The sequence below is a fragment of the Schistocerca gregaria genome, chromosome 5 (assembly GCF_023897955.1).
Source record: "Schistocerca gregaria isolate iqSchGreg1 chromosome 5, iqSchGreg1.2, whole genome shotgun sequence".
Classification (NCBI taxonomy): domain Eukaryota; kingdom Metazoa; phylum Arthropoda; class Insecta; order Orthoptera; family Acrididae; genus Schistocerca; species Schistocerca gregaria.
The window spans coordinates 59,381,827-59,403,725 of record NC_064924.1 but is presented as its reverse complement, the minus strand read 5'-3'; the positions used below and the strand labels follow the sequence as shown (position 1 = coordinate 59,403,725).

Sequence of the window (21,899 nt, the reverse complement as noted above, 5' to 3'; positions counted from 1 at the left end):
GGGGTTATACTCTGCCACAAGTAGTGCACAAACATTCACAGCGCTCAGCTTATGTGACTATGTGGTGTGTTTTCACAAACTTCATTCTCCGTCCGCTTTTCTTCGAGCAGATGACACCTCGTGGGTCTGTGCAATGACATCTACACGTTGTGAGGACCCCTTGTGCATCTCGTGATTCCAGCTTTGCAAGAACGCAACTGAGTCCACACCACTGTTTTCATGGAAGACAGGGCGGCACCACATACCGCTTGCCGGATAGAAGATTTGCTTCGAGAAACCTTCGGTAACGATCTCAACATCTCTAGACAATTTCAAGATACGTGATCTTCCAGATCCTCTGATCTAAATCCATTTTACTTCTGGGTATGGGTGTGTCTGAGGACCGTGTCTATCAGTGACACATCCCGACTCTTCCTGAGCTGAAGGATAGCCTACGACGACATATCTATCCGATTATATCGGATGTGCTGTGAGGAGCTACCGACCATTTATCGTAGGGAATAGGTGAGTCTGGAGACCATATTGAAGACGTGTTTAACTTTTAAGAATTTTTTAATAAACGTGCCAGAATTGCCATTATCATGTATTTGATCGTTCGTTCCCTTTTCTTGCACCCAAACCACGTTATGACTGTTTACAGTGCCATGGACCTTGTCGTTGGTGGGGAGGCTTGCGTGCCTCAGCGATACAGATAGCCGTAGCGCAGGTACAACCACAACGGAGGGGTATCTGTTGAGAGGCCAGACAAACCTGTGGTTCCTGATGAGGGACAGCAGCCTTTTCAGTAGTTGCAAGGGCACCATATTTCTCTAACACAAAATTACACAGCTATGTGATCATTTAACTGAGAGATACAAACATTTTCTTTTACTACGTCTGTGACAGATAGCCGTAGCGTAGGTACAACCACAACGGAGGGGTATCTGTTGAGAGGCCAGACAAACATGTGGTTCCTGATGAGGGACGGCAGCCTTTTCAGTAGTTGCAAGGGCAACAGTCTGGATGATTGACTGATCTAGCCTTGTAACAATAACCATAACGACCTTGCTGTGCTGGTACTGCGAACGGCTGAAAGCAAGGGGAAACTACGGCTGTAATTTTTCCCGAGGGCATGCAGCAATACTGTATGATTAAATGATGATGGCGTCCTCTTGGGTAAAATATTCCGGAGGTAAAATAGTCCCCCATTCGGATCTCCGGGCGGGGACTACTCAACAGGATGCCGTTATCAGGAGAAAGAAAGCTGCCATTCTACGGATCGGAGCGTGGAATGTCAGATCCCTTAATCGGGCAGGTAGGTTAGAAAATTTAAAAAGGGAAATGGATAGGTTTAAGTTAGATATAGTGGGAATCAGTGAAGTTCGGTGGCAGGAGGAACAAGACTTCTGATCTGGTGACTACAGGGTTATAAACACAAAATCAAATAGGGGTAATGCAGAAGTAGGTTTAATAATGAATAGGAAAATAGGAATGCGGATAAGCTACTACAAACAGCATAGTGAACGCATTATTGTGGCCAAGATAGATACGAAGCCCATACCTACTACAGTAGTACAAATTTATATACCAACTAGCTCTCCAGATGACAAAGAAATAGAAGAAATGTATGATGAAATAAAAGAAATTATTCAGATAGTGAAGGGGGACGAAAATTTAATAGTCATGGGTGATTGGAATTCAAGTGTAGGAAAAGGGAGAGATGGAAACGTAGTAGGTGAATATGGATTGGCACTAAGAAATGAAAGAGGAAACCGCCTGGTAGAATTTTGCACAGAGCAAAACTTAATCACAGCTAACACTTGGTTTCAGAATCATGAAAGGAGGTTGTATACATGGAAGAACCCTGGAGATACTAAAAGGTATCAGATAGATTATATAATGGTAAGACAGAGATTTAGGAACCAGGTTTTAAATTGTAAGACATTTTCAGGGGCAGATGTGGACTCTGACCACAATCTATTGGTTATGAACTGTAGATTAAAAGTGAAGAAACTGCAAAAACGTGGGAATTTAAGGAGATGGGACCTGGATAAACTGAAAGAACCAGAAGTTGTACAGAGTTTCAGGGAGAGCATAAGGGAACTATTGACAGGAATAAGGGAAAGAGATACAGTAGAAGAAGAATGGGTAGCTTTGAGGGATGAAGTAGTGAAGGCAGCATAGGATCAAGTAGGTAAAAAGACGAGGGCTAGTAGAAATCCTTGGGTAACAGAAGAAATATTGAATTTAATTGATGAAAGGAGAAAATATAAAAATGCAGTAAATAAAGCAGGCAAAAAGGAATACAGACGTCTCAAAAATGACATCGACAGGAAGTGCAAAATGGCTAAGCAGGGTTGGCTAGAGGACAAATGTAAGGATATAGAGGCTTATCTCACTAGGGGTCAGATAGATACAGCCTACAGGAAAATTAAGTAGACCTTTGGAGAAAAGAGAACCACCTGTATGAATATCAAGAGTTCAGATGGAAACCCAGTTCTAAGCAAACAAGGGAAAGCAGAAAGGTGGAAGGAGTATATAGAGGGTCTATACAAGGGCGATGTACTTCAGGACAATATTATGGAAATGGAAGAGGATGTAGATGAAGATGAAATCGGAGATACGATACTGCGTGAAGAGCTTGACAGAGCACTGAAAGACCTGAGTGGAAACAAGGCCCCCGGAGTAGACAACATTCCATTGGAACTACTGACTGCCTTCGGAGAGCCAGTCCTGACAAAACTGTACCATCTGGTGAGCAAAATGTATGAAACAGGCGAAATACCCTCAGACTTCAAGAAGAATATAATAATTCCAATCCCAAAGAAAGCAGGTGTTGACAGATGTGTAAATTACCGAACAATCAGTTTAATAAGCCACAGCTGCAAAATACTAACTCGAATTCTTTACAGACGAATGGAAAAACTAGTGGAAGCCGACCTCGGGGAAGATCAGTTTGGATTCCGTAGAAATACTGGAACACGTGAGGCAATACTGACCTTACGACTTATCTTAGAAGAAAGATTAAGGAAAGACAAACCTACGTTTCTAGCATTTGTAGACTTAGAGAAAGCTTTTGACAATGTTGACGGGAATTCTCTCTTTCAAATTCTAAAGGTGGCAGGGGTAAAATACAGGGAGCGAAAGGCTATTTACAATTTGTACAGAAACCAGATGGCAGTTGTAAGAGTCGAGGGACATGAAAGGGAAGCAGTGGTTGGGAAGGGAGTAAGACAGGGTTGCAGCCTCTCCCCGATGTTATTCAATCTGTATATTCAGCAAGCAGTAAAGGAAACAAAAGAAAAATTCGGAGTAGGTATTAAAATCCATGGAGAAGAAATAGAAACTGAGGTTCGCCGATGACATTGTAATTCTGTCAGAGACAGCAAAGGACTTGGAAGAGCAGTTGAACGGAATGGACAGTGTCTTGAAAGGAGAATATAAGATGAACATTAACAAAAGCAAAACGAGAATAATGGAATGTAGTCGAATTAAGTCTGGTGATGCTGAGGGAATTAGATTAGGAAATGAGACTCTTAAAGTAGTAAAGGAGTTTTGCTATTTGGGGAGCAAAATAACTGATGATGGTCGAAGTAGAGAGGATATAAAATGTAGACTGGCAATGGCAAGGAAAGCGTTTCTGAAAAAGAGAAATTTGTTGAGTATAGATTTAAGGGTCAGGAAGTCATTTCTGAAAGTATTGGTATGGAGTGTAGCCATGTATGGAAGTGAAACATGGACGATAAATAGTTTGGACAAGAAGAGAATAGAAGCTTTCGAAATGTGGTGCTACAGAAGAATGCTGAAGATTAGATGTGTAGATCACATAACTAATGAGGAAATATTGAATAAGATTGGGGAGAAGAGAAGTTTGTGGCACAACTTGACCAGAAGAAGGGTTCGGTTGGTAGGACATGTTCTGAGGCATCAAGCGATCACCAATTTAGTATTGGAGGGCAGCGTGGAGGGTAAAAATCGTAGAGGGAGACCAAGAGATGGATACACTAAGGATGTAGGTTGCAGTAGGTACTGGGGGACGAAGAAGCTTGCACAGGATAGAGTAGAATGGAGAGCTACATCAAACCAGTCTCAGGACTGAAGACAACAACATGGTGTATACATCCCGCACTGCAGCACTTGGAACACCGTCAGTTTATTTATAACCACCCGGTATTTGAGTTTATTAGGGAGTGTAGCTCACAAATGAAGAACACTTTTCTCTTGCCAAATCGGACACATTTATTACACTTTGAGGCAGTGCAGTATCGTGTTTATAGCCAATGATTTAACGTAAATTTTGTCTATGTTACTTTTGGACTTCGGGTAGGTATCAGGTATAGCTGACAAACGGCTCTCATCGCTGCCGAGAGTAATTTGACTGCTGTGCGGTAGTAAGACAAGAGTCTCCAAGCGAATGCCCAGTCGTACAGTTTATAAGTCGACCATGTTCTCGTCTTTCAAGACGATACTGTGCGAGCACACCGTTCCCATCATTTGAACATGTTCCTCCATGAGGTGAGCGATCAGCCAGACTCAGTGGCCTTCGGTATCTGCTGACGTGAGCACAGCAGGGCTCGCCTGAGGCCAATCGTCACAGGATCACTCCAGACACACTGCAAGGCATCAGGAGCGCCACCGTCGAAGACTGGGGTGGTCTTGACTACCAACATTTTAACCGTCACGTGAACAGCATTACTTTGTGACTCTGTGACGAAAATGGTTGTAGATTCCTCGACCTACGCTATGGGGTGGAAGGTAGTAGGACGCCCCACGATAGATCAGGGGGTGCACTACACACAGGAAGCAGCTACATGGGTAGCACAGTACTTGTGGCGTGCACATGGTCTTTTTTTTTATTAGTTTCCTCCCCACGGAAAATAAACCGTTGGCCTGCAAAATTACCAGTTCATGACAATGATGTGAGTGTGCCAACTGTAAAAATTGTTAGTTGGCTTAAACACCTCATTCCAAAGGATTTAAATATGCTAAATCTCATGTTAGTAAACTGTTGAAGTATCTGTAGCAAGATCCTCGAGTTACTCTCCGAAATAAACAGTAGTAATGCCAATATCGTATTGGGTACCGAAAGCTGGTTGAAACCAGACATAAACAGCAGTGAAATTTTGAATTCGGATTGGACAAGGTTTAGGAAGGATAGGACGGATGCTATTGTAGGTGGTGTGTCCATTGCAGTTAAAAGTTGTTTAAGCGCAATTGAGTTTAGATACTGCGTCGGACTGCGAAATAGTCTGGATAAAGCTGTCAATCAGACAAGAAGTGAACATTGTATTAAGACGTTTTTATAGACCACCAGCATCTGCAACAAACGTCGCAGAAAGTTTCAGATAAAGTCTTGAATACATAGGGAATAAATACCCAAATTATCCATTAGTTATAGGTGGAGATTTTAATCTGGTGTCCACTGATTGAGGAAATAGACGTTTATCACGGGGGGCAGAAGCAAAGACTCGAGTGAAGTTATTGCAGAAGCGCTCTCATCATCATACAACCTTGAGCAACCAACTCGAGATGGGTAAATATTAGATATCTTGGTGACACACAGACCTGAGGAAGTTACTCTAGAAGAAGGTATTAGCGATCATAATCTCGTTATAGCTTCTACGTCAGTGGAAGTTGCAAAAAGCCCAAAGAAACAGCGTAGAATTTGGAGAAGCAAATAAAAGTGTCATTAATGAATATCTTCATAGTCAGCTCACCGCGGGACACAGATATATTGAGCATCTTTGGTCGCACTTTAAGGGTATTGTCCACCACGTGCTAGAGAAATATTTGCCTAGCAAAAATATGGGGAAGGGAAAAGATCCACCTTGGTTCAACAAACATATTAGGAAGTTGCTGAAAAAGCAGAGAATTTTGCACAGTCGTTTTAAATGTAGTCACTGCCCCGCTGACAAACAGAAATTATGCGAAATGAAAGCAGCTGTCAAAAGGTCAATGAGAGATTCTTTTAACGAATTTGAAAGTAATATTTTATCTGCAGATTCTAAAAATAACTCCAAAAAATGTTGGTCGTACGTAAAATCTATGAACGCTACAAATAATTCAATACCTTCTCTTGCTGACAGTACGTGTAATGTAATGAATGATGATAAACAGAAGGCCGAAATTATAAACCTAGCTTTCAATAACTCATTTACGGTAGAGGACTGCAGCACCATTCCTCCTTCCAATTTTCGAACAAACGCAAGGATGGCTGACATAGTGTTTAGTGTCGCTGGCATTGTAAAACAATTAAGATCCTCAACGCCAGGAAGTCATCTGGCCCAGACGGTATCCCCGTAAGATTTGATGTTGACTATGCTACAAATATAGTACCACTCTTATCCATCATCTATCAGAGATCATTGGAACAGCGAAAAGTTGCACGGAACTGGAAGAAGGCCCAGGTCATAGCAATCTATAAAAAGGGTAGAAAATCGGATGCACATAATTACCGGCCAATTTCACTGACGTCGATTTGTTGTGAAATCATGGAACATACTTTGTGTTCAGACATAATCACCTTTCTAGACTCTCAGAAGCTCACCTGCAGAAATCAGCACGGTTTTAGGAAACATCGATCATGCGTGACACAGCTGGCCCTCTTTGTGCATGATATACAACAGGATCTAGATACCGGCTCCCAGGTTGATGCCATATTCCTCGACTTTCAAAAAGCGTTCGACTGAGTTCCGCACTGTCGCTTGCTCCAAAAAGTGCGCGCTTACGGTCTACCCGATGACATATGCGGTTGGATAGGAATTTCAAAACTCCGCCATCTCTCTCCCCACATCCACCACTGCTGGGGGCTCACCTCCAACTGCGCAACTCTACGCGCTGTTAACAGCCAACTGCCCAATACTACAATGCAGGCAACAATGCAAACTAGCCACAGACTGCACTCAGAACAGCCAGTGATTTTCATACAGAGCGCTACATGGTGTTACCATTAAAAAAAACCTAAACAGCCTACTTCAATAAGCGTAATAACTAAGATATTTACCATGAGGTAAGTACATTGACTTCTGCAGAACTTAGCTTTCAGAGGACGCTGACTACGACACTTCCACAGAGATTACAATAAGACGCACAGTTTAGCGCTACAGTACACGTATTTCAGTGATTAATTTTATACTTAAGACATTTATTTTTAAAGATTTTTGAATTACAATGATATAAAGGTTTTCCCTGATACATTTCATTCCATTGCTGTAATCTGTAACACCTGAGGATATAATTACATTAATCCACAGGGGGGTACACGTTTACTTTGTGTACCATGCGTTTGGCAAGCACAAGGAGCCCTAGCTAATATGGTATTTGCTTATACAACTTTAAACATCGGTACCATATTTCTCTAACACAAAATTACACAGCTATGTGATCATTTAACTGAGAGATACAACCTTTTTTTTTTACTACGTCTGTGATAGAAGTTTACTCAATTACACAGCTGGATAACTTCAGACTTATGAAATTGTATTTTGTCTGTACTTTTTGAAATGTTCATATTTTTCACAACCATTGTGATACTATGAGAGCTTTGAATGATGTATTTGGTATGGGTTCATGATTTTTAAAGTACGTTTGAGGCAGATGACACTTATGACATGAACAGAGAATTTTTTTTAGGTTTTGAAATTATTGGAGGAAGCTACAACGATTTTGAGAGTTGACTGAGGTGTTATGATATTATTACGATGACTATGTGTATTATGCTGTTGCGGTATGTTTATGATCAATAAGCTGATGCTATATGAGGAATTTGATTATGCTACGTATTTATTATGATGAAATATTGAAGAAGTGTCTATGAATATGTATATGTGTAATAAAGCAAGGAATAATGAGTAGTGGTTACGGACTCTGGTTTGTGAAAAAGGTTGTTGGAAACCAAGAATCGTACTTTAAGAGTTATGAAATGTATGTAAATGACTGAATGTATTACAATGCCGACGAAAATTTTTTTGGAAACTGTTATATCAATAGGATTTTGTTTCTACAGATTTGTAACGCAAATTCTTGACCTGTGAAATATTTTTATATGAGACTGTCACTGTAGCAGAAACTGCTGTCGTAAATATTTCGGTAAGAAAGTTAAGTGACCACCTTCACGTAATGCGTCGTGGGCACCCAGCTGCGCGACAGACGCCTGGAAAAGAGCCATTAGTGTGTGCCTTTCAGAGCACAGGCGGAGAAGAAAAAAAAAGGGCCATTATCCTCGCTATTTACATTCCTTTGTAGAAAGCATTGTAAATACGACATCCTCAAACTTGAAAACATGATTACACTGTAGAGTTCTTAATTTATGATATTTACTGAAATGAAATGATGAGAAACATTTCATGTCTATTGTCTTTCTAGTTGGAAGATTGTTTACTGCATTATGAAATGCCTTATTGTTAGCGAATGACGTTTGACGCCTTGCTTTGCTCTATTTTGTTAAATATCTAGTTTCTAGCTGCACTGCAGCATTGGTTAAAATAAAATTAATAGATGTACTAATATAGTTCTTTTATGCCTTCTGATCCAGTAAAAAAAAATAATTTCATGATCTACTTCCAAGAAAACGAGGGAACATAAATAGACATTTCCCTTCACAGGAATTGCATAAATAATTTTTTTACGATTTGGTAACTTATCTGCTAGAGTAAGTCCTCGTGATGCATCACCTTAGTGTTAAGATGTGACATAGGTATTAAATATGGCCATTTTTACTGTACTGTTTTTTCTGCTTGAGCTTTGCCATGTTTAGATATTAGTTGTTGCATTTGCTGCTGCTGTTTGCCAGGCATAATGCTACTAAATTCCACTTTGTATTACTCTGTTAAGCTAGTTTTACTACTAATTTATTTTTGTTGTTGCTGCACATTGGTTCATATTAGTTGTAATGTTGCATTGTTGGTAATTTAGATTTACTGTAGCTTGCTTTGCCAATTGCCATTTTTTTTGTCATTGCTGTTTGTGTTAATTGTTTTGCGCTGCTGCATTACCTCATCCCTTAGTTTAGCATCTGAACTCAGTAGATTTAAGTTAGCTTAAGAGGGAGTAGACTATGTAAGAGAATGAGTTGCGATGCATTGGAAGAAATGCATTGAGAAGTTATACAAAAAAAGTACAGAAAGCAGGTTTAGGTAGGATTTTCTTGGAAATAAATGATGAGGCAAGATAATGGAAAATAAATAATGAGGTAAGAAAAATGTGAACATATAAATACAGAAAGCCTGCTTGGATAGGATTTTTTTGGTGGAAACAAATGTTGAAATAAGACGAAAGATCTATGGAATGAAGTTTTGGGTTGGACTGCAGTACCAAATGTCATACTGAAAACAAACCTTGTCCTGTATTTTTGCGTTATTACACTATGTGAATTTTGTGTTCTTCCTGTCTTTATGTGTTTTCTGATGAGAGTTGCGTTGTAGAATTTTTCTGGTAATATGTTATTTATTTCGTAAAGATGTTTAGACATTATTTTTTCTGTTTTGTTTTAATGCTTATGTGTGAAGTTGATGTTTCAAAAGTTATTCTGATCTTTTATGTATGTACTTATGTCATAATTCTTGTAACACTGATGTATATGTTATTTTGATTCTTTTGTAAAGCCTGTATTACTACAAATATTATCTGTACTATTATGTTCTTTAATGATGTATTTTGTATCTTTGTAATTGTATTCTTATGTTGTAAATTTATAATTGTATAGACACCAGTTCTTCAAATTAAGTTACATTTCACTGCACACATTTCTGTTGGTCATAGTATATGGACAATATGTGAGGAGTAGGGACTGATTGTATTTACACGTGTGTTACTAATTCAGCTAGGGACTGGTTAACAGCATTGCTGGTTCTAAGGACAATTAGAAAAAAACTTTGTGAGCGCACAAGAGGTGGTTCAAGGACTTGAGATATTCTCTGCAAGACTCTTTGATGGTGATTGTGCACCTGCACAGTCACAACAGATGGCTGTTAGCCATCTCTACAAGAACTACATCTTTGATGGCCCACCAGTACCATTATTTCTACAAGGACTGCAGTGGGTCTGCACATCTGGTGGCCCACCAATACCGTAATCTCTAACAAGACTACAGTGGTCTGCTCTGTGATGACCTACCTACGAATATTCTTCAAAACTTCGACTGACTCTGCTGTGGGTTTGCTCTGTTGTCGCCCATTACCTGTCAGCCTGTCAAGAGTCAGCACTCTTTCTATTGGAAGGACAACACTATTTCTTTAAGACTGCATGGAAATCCACGACTTCCGTGTGCATTCTCTTTTACTCCGCAGACTTTGAGAAAAACACTGCAATTTTACTGTGATGAACGATCAGGACTGTCTTTACGGACTGTGAGAAAATTTTAGCTTTTGAGCAACATTGTATCGACAAGTGTGTGCATTTCATTTCTTTCTTATTGTAATTATGAAAAAAAATTTCAAATCTGTATTGGCCACTGCCAAAAACAATTTGTAAAATTTTTTGTGGGGAGCATGGGGGCTATGTAAGTAGGCTGTTTAGGTTTTTTTAACGGTAACACCATGTAGCGCTCTGTATGAAAATCACTGGCTCTGCTGTGTACAGTCTGTGGCTAGTTTGCATTGTTGTCTGCCATTGTAGTGTTGGGCAGTTGGCTGTTAACACCGCGTAGCGTTGCGCAGTTGGAGGTGAGCCGCCAGCAGTGGTGGATGTGGGGAGAGAGATGGCGGAGTTTTGAAATTTGTAAGACTGGATGTCATGAACTGCTATATACACTATGACTTTTGAACACTAGTAAGGTAAATACACTGTTTGTTCTCTAAAAAAATCTTTCATTTGCTAACTATGCCTATCAGTAGTTAGTGCCTTCAGTAGTTCGAATCTTTTATTTAGCTGGCAGTAGTGGCGCTCGCTGTATTGCAGTAGCTTGAGTAACGAAGATTTTTGTGAGGTAAGTGATTTGTGAAAGGTATAGGTTAATGTTAGACAGGGCCATTCTTTTGTAGGGACTTTTGAAAGTCAGATTGCGTTGCGCTAAAAATATTGTGTGACAGTTTAATCACAGTCTTGTATAATTTTTCCAAGGGGACGTTTCAACAGCGATCATGCGTGACACAGCTGGCCCTCTTTGTGCATGATATACAACAGGTTCTAGATACCGGCTCCCAGGTTGATGCCATATTCCTCGACTTTCGAAAGGCGTTCGACTGAGTTCCGCAGTGTCGCTTGCTCCAAAAAGTGCGCGCTTACGGTCTACCCGATGACATATGCGGTTGGATAGGATGTTTTCTGACAGACAGATAGCAGTATATCGTTCTGAATGGGGAGACTTCAACAGAAACAAGTGTAACTTCAGGCGTGCCCGAAGGCAGCGTAATAGGTCCGCTGCTTTTTACGATTTATATAAACGATCTGGTTGATGGTATTAACAGCGGCAATAGCCTGTTTGCCGATGATGCTATAGTATACAGGAAAATAGTATCACACGAAAGTTGTGAACAAATCAATGAGGATTTGCAGAAAAAATGGGTGGTGTAATGACTGGCAATTATCTCTCAATAAGAGTAAGTGTAACCTACTGCGTATAACAAAGCGAAAATCCCCATTAATGTACGAGTACAAAATAAATGCCCGGTTTTTGGAAGCGGTAACACCCGTGGAATATCTGGGGTGCCTAATCGAAATGATCTCGAATGGAATGATCAGATTTCACAAGTAACGAGTAAGGCGAACTCTAGATTGCGGTTTATTGGTAGAATCCTGAAGCTATGCAGTCCTTGAATAAAGGAAATTGCTTACAATACTTTAGTTCGTCCAGTGTTAGAGTATTGTTCGTCTGTATGGGACACTTACCGGTTGGGTCTGATTCAAGAGACTGAGAAGGTCCAAAGAAGAGCGGCAAGATTCGTGACTGGTACTCGCCGAGGATGTAGAGCATATACTATTACCACCAACTTTAAAATGGCGCAGTCATCACCATGCAGATATAAGGGAAATTAGAACTCGTACAGAGGCGTTAAGTCGTTTTTCCCTCGCGCGATCCGTGAGTGGAACAGACAGGGCGGGAGGAGGGGGAGGGGAGCGAATATTACTTTGGCTCGAATAGTGCCCTCCGCTACACACCGCCTGGTGGCTAGCGGAGGACATATGTAGAGGTAGATGTAGACAAAACAGATATACAATACTTTTTGGCGCTGTTGCATTGTATTGACTGTTACTCAACAGCTAAAATTGATTTTATAGATCTGCACGTTTGAACAGACTGCCCTTATTTGTGTAATTGTTTTGTTTTTTTCCACATTTATTTTATTTATATGCATACAGTGAGGTGACCAAGGACATGGGATAGCGAAGTACACATATAGAGATGGTGGTAGTATTGCATACACAAGGTGTAAAAGGACAGTGCAGTGGTGGATCTGTCGTTTGTACTCAGATGAGTCTTGCCAAAGGTTCCCTACATGATTATGGCCACTCGACGAGAATTAACATGCTTTGAACGCGGAATGGTATTTGGAGCTAGGCACATGGGACATTCCATTTCTGAAATCATTAGGGAATTCGATATTCGGAAATCCACAGAGTCAAGAGCGCGCCGAGAGTTCAAAATTTCAGACATAACCTCTTACCATGGACAGAGCGCAGTGGCCGACGGCCTTCACTTAACGATCGAGTACAACGGCGTCTGCGTAGAGTTGTCAGCGCTAACAGACAAGGAACAATGCATGAAATAAATGCAGAAATCAATGTGGAACGTACGACGAACGTATCCGTTAACTGTGTTCTATGTGAGCGACAGAAGCGAGCGACAGTGTGTGACAGCTTCAGGTGACAAAACGCAACCGCAGGTGTAGTTACGGAAGTGTCATACGTGTGCGAAATCTGTGTCGCTGCCTGTTTCCCGCTGCAGCTGGCGACGTTTGAATTCAAACGTGTCTGAATCTTGTCGCTGCAGCACGAGCGACAGATAGCGACAGCCACGTGTCTTCTCGGCAAATCAGTGGAGCGGACACGACGGCAGCTATGAATTACTTAATTTTACTTAATTTAATTAATTAATTAATTAATTACGTAATTTTAAGAAAACTATTCAGTGAAAAATTTTTATTCTTCCGCAACCTGTAGCTTGATATCTTTAGACGGTAAAGATCTGAATTTATTTTCGTTGTTCGTTATAGTGACTGTGCTGCAAAAAATTGAGTACATGGCTGCACGAAAATTTTAAGAATTTGCAGAGGTAAAGTCACATTGTGTAGACTTTCCGTATAGTTCATTTAAGGCCATACATTATTGCGTATGAAATGTAACCAATATATCTAAATTGTAATTAAAGTTGAGACCGGTATGATATCTCTTTTCATTCTTGAGATATTGGTTGTTATATCCGCGAACGGGGATCAAGTGGTCGTATCTCATAAAATGTTCAAGATATCGAAACGACGAATTTTGGAAGTGACAGCATGCAGATACGATATTTTATCTCATGATTAACACTCGATACATTTTTGTAAACGCGTGAGCATAGCGAAAACAAGACTTCCTATAAATTACACCATGAGGTTTTGTCTGAATTTTCATAGCCAAATAAAGGGAGAGAAATAGGTAAACGGGGTATCAAAGTGACCAGCGTGAGGTCTAGATTGGAATGAAAATATTTAACTGCTTGAAATTAATCAGGGTAATTAACGAAAACTTAATTAATAAGCTGAGTAAAATTTGAAATGTTTCAGGAAAAGCTGCTGCGAAGCTATGTAAATGAAGTGTCAAAAATGTCATCTGTTCAAGATCTAGCTATTTTGCACATAAAAAGATACATTGGTGCGGCATTTAAGTGTCAAAAAGGCTTTCTTCGAATCAAGTACGTTAGAAAGGCAAACGATGAGTCAGTAAGATCGCGCTTTCCGAATAAAACTTGAAATTAAAAAATGAAAGAAATCAGTCATATGTTTTATGAAATAATTTGCGTAAAAGAAATAAGTAGATCAGAGAAACGTTCTACGTGACTTTGAATGATGCTCGAAACCATGAACAGAAAATGAGGTGCTCCAAACGTTTCTCTAATATTTTTTATTTCATATATTTAGACAAATCATTATACAAAACGTTTGACTTTCTTTTCAAAGGTTTTGTAAGCTTCAATTTTACAGACGATTTAGAGTAATTGAAACGCTTGGCCTTAACATTGACTGCTAATGAATTACGTTCGCAACATCAAATATCTGTAAAATTTCATGGTTCATTGTAATTTATTATGAATTAAATGTGTGTCACATACTGGGATAGGTGAGAAGACCAAGTTCTTTGGCAAGACCTTAAAAATATACTTAGTTATGCACTGTAAACAGCATACATTAAACATAGTATATAAAATTTTAATCGAGTCAGTAAAAATATAAGAACGGTCTGGATTCAATCCCACGACCCTTACCTAACACGTAATGTCGAACCGTATACACTACCACTACATCCCAACTAGCTATTGGCCATTGGTATCAATCTGTGTACTTATGTTTGCATTTGGCGTAGTTAGTCATGTAATAGTCATTCCGCTGCATTTATTAGCTGTTAAAAGTTCTTGATCATATAAAAAAGCATTAGTATTTAATTTATTGATGAGATAGTCGAATGCTCCACTGTTCATTCAAATGTAGTGGAAGAATTTGTCTGGTGCCCTTCGTACTTGATGATATTTATGAAATTCTCCATGGAGAGTCCTCCCTTTGTAAATTTCATACACGGCATTCCTTTTCGCTTTATTTTCTTAAGTAAACATAATTCTGTAACCTTACTCTCCAGCTACAGTATTCTACAGGTTAGGGACGCCGTTTTATAGAAACAGCGGGTTGGCTCTAAGCAGCCATCTTGCAGCGCGACATGGTCGCAAGCATGCAGGACACTCAAGCTTTTCTCCCGATGCTGCTGCTTGTGGCTGGAGTGTCGTGTATTCAGAAGTCGCTCACTGTCGCTTGCTTCTGTCGCTCACGTAGGTCACGGCCTTAGGACAGTGCGTCGAAGTTTGGCGTTAATGGTCTATGGCACTAGAAGACCGACGGGAGTGCTTTTGCTAACAGCACGACATCGCCTGCAAGGCCTCTCCTGGGCTCTACACCATATCGGTTGTACCCTAGACGACTCGAAAACCGAGACCTGGTTAGGTGAATCTCGATTCATTTGGTAAGGACTGAGGTTCGAGTGTGGCACAGACATCATGAAGTCATGGACCCAGGTTGTCAACAAGGCGCTGTGCAAGCTGGTGGTTGCTCCATAATGGTGTGGTCCTTGTTAACATCGATTAGACTGGGTGCTCTGGTCCAACAGAACCGACCATTGACTGGAACTGGGTATGTTTCGGCTTCACGTTCCCATACAAAGAAAGGAATTTTTATGGATGACAATGTGTCATATCACCGAGCCACAATTGTTCGGGGTTGGATAGTTCAAGCGAATGATTCAGCAACCCAGGTAGCCTGACATGAATCTCATCGAACATTTATGGCACATAATCAAGAGGCCATTTCGTGTACAGAATCCTGGAACGGCAACAGTTTCGCATTTATAGATGGCTATAGAGGCAGCGTGGCTCAGTATTTCTACAGATGAATTCTAACGGCTTGTTGAGTCCATGCCACGTCGAGTTGTTGCATTACTCCAGGCAATAGGAGGACCGACGGGATGTTAGAAGGCATCGCGTGACTTCTGTCACTTCAGCGTAAGGCTTACCCTTTTATTACCTGCTCACTTTGCATCCAAGTACACACACCTTCTTAGACATGAACGTGGTGCGAAACATCCTTTGAGCAATTCACATGCAGTCCCACCGAGTAAAAATCGAGGGGAGATCTGACCATCCATCATCAAACGAGAGTGGTTTTACAGTCACTCCAGCCTGCTGTGCTTGCTACATCTTGAGGAGACCACACCATGGTTTAGGTCGAAATAAATTGATTTTCGGTTTTGATCATATTTCGATAGATTAAGGTTTTATTTAAGTACTCTGAAAAGGATTTTGGTGAAAAAAGTTTGAGCATTTTCCTACCACGTGTGTTTATGTGCCACCCCCACTTGTTTGTCACCCACTTTTCTGCACATATTTTAGATCTTTATATCCCTTACATTGTACATTAGCAGTGGAAGAAAATGATGGATGTTTGGATATTGCAGTTGGACTTGATGGAATTTGGCAGAAAAGAGGACGTACTTCTCTGAATGTAGTAGTGACTGCCATGAGTGTAGACACGGGTAAAGTGTTAGATGTGGAGATAATGTCTAAATATTGCAAATGTTGTAAGGTCAATGAACATAAAGAACACAACTGTCTGCCTAATTTTAGAGGAACAAGTGGTGGTATGGAAGTTCATGGAGTAGAACAAATATTTCATCACTCCGTAGAAACAAGAGGCGTACGGTACACCAAATATTTGGGCGATGGTGACAGTAAGGCATACAACAATGTGGTGAACTCTAAGCCATATGGAGATGCCATTATTGGCCAAACAATGTGTAGTCCATTTTCAAAAACGTTTGGGAACAAGGCTGAGAAAACTAACTGTTGATATGACAGGAAAAAAATTAGAAGATGGAAAACTGTTGACCAGACAGGGTCGATTAACTAAAAGTGAAATACTATGCAGGTATACTATGGGCAGGCAATTAGGAGAAATAAATAAAATCTTGAGGCAATGAAAAGAGATGTTTGGGCCATATTCTTCCATAAGTCCTCTGCTGATGATAAGCCATGTCATGGATTGTGTCCTTCAGGAGAAAATTCATGGTGCAAATACAACAGGGCTGAGGCAACTGGAGAACCTTATTCTCACCAGCATTCTCTTCCTGCTGCTGTTATCACAACAATTACAACTATTTTCACTTGGCTCATCCAGACCTTCTAAGTAAATGTCTGCATGGGCAGACACAGAACCCAAATGAATGTTTCAACAGCAATAACTGTATTTGTCGGTATGCATACAATGAAACTAGGAGTTCATGATGCTGTTATTACATTCAGCTGTGGTAATACTGGAAAGTGTTGGGTACTGAAAATGCTGGGAATTAATCCTGGTGAAAATATGATCAATGGGCTGCAACATTGTGATAAAATGAGGATAGCCGATGCAGACAGGTCTGCATCTGATATGGCAAAGAAAGCAAGACAAACATCCAGGAAGGTGAAAAAGTAGCTGGAAGACCGGCTAGAGGCCAAAGAAGGGTTATCATATGCAGCAGGACAGTTTTAATTAACTATAAGTAACAAATTTCAAAAGTTTTTTTCTTTAAAGTCAATTTCCCGGAAACTAAAATTTTCAGTACGTGTGCTGCATTATATCAAAACTATCATAAATAAATGAATGAAATTTTCAGAGACTCCACATAACATAAAAAGCCACCTTTGATACTACATTCATTAATATTCTCCCTTTAAGAAGATCACAAAAAAATATTTTCTGCAGAAAAAACTTAATATTTTTTGTTCAGAAATTTAAAAAAGTATTCCTTAAAAATATAAAATGGATAAAGTAGATTTTAGTACAGTTGACTCTATTAGCATCATGCAACATACAGTAAAAATATTAAGGTCCTGCATCAAATAGTTTTTTTTCAGAAATGGGCCAAATACTTGCCTCAATTAAAATGGGGTAGATAGGCAGGGTGTGGTCCTCTTATCAGGACAATTTCCAGTCTCTTGATACGAGGAATACGCAACGTTACTTAGGAGAATAAATGTGCAGTAGTGCAAGTTCTCTTTGATCCCGTGCCATTGCGTTTCCATGTTGAGACTTCATACCGTATGAAGTTCTTTAACTCAGACAATACGTACCGTTGGGTGATTCTAGGTACTTTTTTGATTGGTACGTATCTCATCTGTATTATAAAATCACGAATCTTGGTCGAGGTTGGCATTTTCACAAACATTAGCATGTAAAAGTAGAGTACGTATCAAATAAAGTTCTACCTCAATTTTCATTACCTGTTTCTTCGTTACTTTCCAATCTTTTTTCTCCTCTGATGACGACGACGACGACGACGACGACGACGATGATGATGATGATGACGAGTCACACGAATCATTTGCAGCGACAATGGAAACTACCAGCAGTAGAAGAAAGCATTTCGTGAAGATGGCCATGTCAGAAGGAGGTCGGAACTGCAAAAGATGACATCCTTTACTTTCTTTGTGTCGAATATTTAATTTAGCATCTAATACGAAGAATATTCACAGAAAATAAAAATGAGAAATCGTCTTAGCAAGATAACTGAAGACAAAGACGATTCACATGGTATTAATTTTATGTAGTTAAATATATTCGTGATAACGTGTCGCTTAGCTAGAAGTACATACGTAAGAAATGTCCTTCAAGTAAATCATATGTTGTGGTTGAAACTTACACTAAGTATTTTCCAACCCTTCCCTCGCAACCCCCCGCCCCCTTTGTAGAAAAGAGACTAAGCTCTCATGTATCCCAGCTACACACATATACATGCTCACTCACGCACACACACACAACACACACACACACACACAGCTCTCATGTATCCCAGCTACACACATATACATGCTCACTCACGCACACACACACAACACACACACACACACACACACACACACACACAGGCGCGCGCGCGGTGTTTTTAACACGAGATTATTGCATTCGAATCAGGAAACCATCGAACTGGCTTCACGGAAATAAACAACGGACCGTAACACACAGCTGCAAAATACGGTAGGAAAAGTTCTCTTAGTTAAGCTTGAATATCTTTAGTTCTCTACTGATCTCTTGTCTTCCCTTTTCAATCTAGTGAGGTTAAATCTGCCTTCCTTTAGTTATTTTAACCTGGGGGTTTATATGAGATTACATCTCCGGTTTTATGTCTTTAAATGTTACCCCTTTACGTTAAATGTGACTCGTATGGAACTAAACACAACCTGATTGTTGTAACTAAAGTTCCACAGTGACAAGGACTTTCGTAAAGCACAACGGAAACAGAGTTAACAAAGACAGAACGGATATCACAATCCACATTGTTGAAGACATAGGACTCAGACATCTAGTTAATGTATATCTAAGGAAACTGTATCTCAAAGACACAATCTGTAGACAAAATGTATTTGCCATTTGCGCCGTACACTACCTAATAATCTGCAAAACTCTGAGCCTGTGTGATAGCAGAAATTACCCCAGCGACACAGTCTCCGCAGCTAAGTGCTTTCAGCTACCACAGCAATATAGACTTACCTATGTAGCTGAAGTTATTACATAATATAGTTATGATGACCGCTTAAAATAGACCACTACACTCAAGATTTAAATTCAATTAGAAAGGAATAATGTACGTTTCCAGAATGTAATTCTTGCATGAACACATGTGCAGGATTGGATTGGATTGTTTGGGGGAACAGACCAAACAACGAGGACATCGGTCTCATCGGATTAGGGACGGAAGTCGGCCGTGCCCTTTCAAAGGAACCATCCCGGCATTTGCCTGGAGCGATTTAGGGAAATCACGGAAAACCTAAATCAGGATGGCCGGACGCGAGATTGAACCGTCGTCCTCCTGAATGCGAGTCCAGTGTAATAACCACTGCGCCACCTCGCTCGGTCACATGTGCAGGTATGTATTCATTGAACAGAGGTGAGGTAAGATGATAATAAATTCGGAAAATACCAATTGTATTCATACGTAATACTAGGATCAATATTCAAGGGCAGGGTAACATACTTGATGGGTGAAGACAATTCAACAGACATGCGCTTTCAATACCCACCAGATATATAGTCAAAATAAAATTAGAAAGTACTGTTGTTAGTTCGAGAAACGGCACCTTAAAAGTCGTAGAGTATGGAGACAATTGAAATATAAGATGATTAAATGAGAAACGGATTTTGATCCTCATGTTTTCTGAAGGAGGCGAGAGCGCGAATAAAGATCTTACATTTTCCACGTCAGATAGTACAGCAGATGTATTGTGGAACGAAACCTGACTCTCCATGATCTGGAAGATCACGTAATTGACAGTCACGTACATCCAATGCAAATGTGCAAATCCAGCACAGTCTTACCATAATGCAGAACGAAGTCGGTTCAATGTGCCCATTTCATTGGTTCAAATGACTCTAAGCACTATGGGACTTAACTTCTGAGGTCATCAGTCCCTTAGAACTTAGAACTACTTAAACCTAACTAACCTAAGGACATCACACACATCCATTCCCGAGGCAGGATTCGAACCTGCGACCGTAGCAGCAGCGCCGTTCCGGACTGAAGCGCCATAACCGCTCGGCGACATCGGCCGGCCCCATTTCATTGTCACAAGACAAAATGTCTCTAAGAGCCAAATTGGCGCGTCCAGTCGGCACACCAGCTGGAATGGCCACTACGGTTCCAAACCGAAATATACAGTCCAGCATTCTTATTGGCGTAGTGCCTCTCAAAGCTCGCTCGCCTTGTGAAGATATACCATGCAGTTTACACCCACAGACGCAGCACGTCAGTGTCTGCAGATATTTGAGGCTGACTGTCGTAGCATGCATGAATACACTAATGACAAGAGATCATGCCATAGTACATTCCTTCGAAGCTTAAGCCATCACGCCTCTATGAAATTCCATCTGTGCTTTCTAGTCTCCTGGTCGCTACATTTCGTGTCAAAAATTTACCTCCAAAAAGCATTGATGGCACTGACGTTACTGTGTGGCTTTTTAGGAGTGTCTGGTGTTTCAAAAGTTCATCTTGATTGTGCCACACAGGGTGTGAAATTTTTGTAGCTTTATAATGACATGTGATTTGTAGGAAATGTTGCAATACAGACACTAGAACTTGATCTATTTCTTGTTGTTGTTAGTAACTATCTTGGGCCAGATTGGATCACTTCCTCCTAGTGTCATCACCATGGAATTTGTTGTAGAGATGTTCAGATTTTGCTCTTACAGAACGTTGGAAAGGAGAAATTTTAGGAATGCAGTACAAGTTCTGATTGCGGAAGGATATCAACCAAGCCCATCTCAAGTGAATCTTCCCCATATTTCCCTTATGTCGTTTAGGGAAACTACGCAAAATCTAAAACGGGATGACAGGACAGATACTTGAATCACTGTTTCTTCCGAATGCGAGTCGTGCGGCTTGCCAGTGAGCAACCTCTTTTGTATTAACTGTTGCGGGAATTTCTTTTTCCCAACAAGACGCCGACTAGCTCTACCGTCGTTACTCTGTCGAAAACATTTTCAAAATAAATATCCATTTCTAATTTAACCACCCTGAATTTCAAGTGAACTTATCTCCATGCTCTTCCACTTGTCAGACAGCGTTTGAGGAACTAATAACAGCTTTTTCTACTTTTTTTTCTCGTATCTTGTGGGTATGTAAAAGCGCAGATTGAATTCTCTGCCCACTTTTGGCAATCCGACCACGATCTATGTACGCGGAAGCCTTTTTTAGCATAATTTAAGAAAGCTTCCCCTATTATACCTGTCTTGGCATATACACTGAAGCGCCAAAGAAACTAGTGTAGGAATGCGTATTCAAATACAGATACATGTAAGACAACAAGTGTTTGGAGCAGTTAATAGATCGGTTACTGCTGCTACAATGGCAGATTATCAACATTTAAGTGAGTTTGAACGTGGTGTTAAAGTCGGCGCACGAGCGATTGGACACAGCAATATCCGAGGTAACGATGAAGTGGAAATTTTGCCGTACGACCACTTCACTAGTGTACCGTGAATATCAAGAACACGGTAAAACATCAAATCTCCGACATCGCTGCGTCCAGGAAAAGGCCCTGCTGCAACCCTTCCTCAAATTGCTGCAGATTTCAGTGATGATCCATCAACAAGTGTCAGGGTGCGAATCATTCAACGAAACATCATCGATATGGGCTTTCGGATCCGAAGGCCCGCTCGTGTACTCTTGATGACTGCACGACCCAAGTTTTATGCCTCGCCTGGGCCCAT

At 40.4% G+C, this 21,899-nt stretch overlaps 1 long non-coding RNA gene across 1 annotated transcript in view; it reads right to left on the bottom strand.

Annotated features, from left to right (window-relative positions):
* The window catches only part of LOC126272818 (uncharacterized), a 58,469-nt gene that overhangs the window by 21,805 nt on the left and 14,765 nt on the right, over positions 1-21,899 (bottom strand). The window contains exon 2 of the long non-coding RNA XR_007549269.1: positions 17,918-18,094. This is a non-coding gene — a long non-coding RNA (uncharacterized LOC126272818). The remainder of the gene's footprint in view (positions 1-17,917; positions 18,095-21,899) is intronic.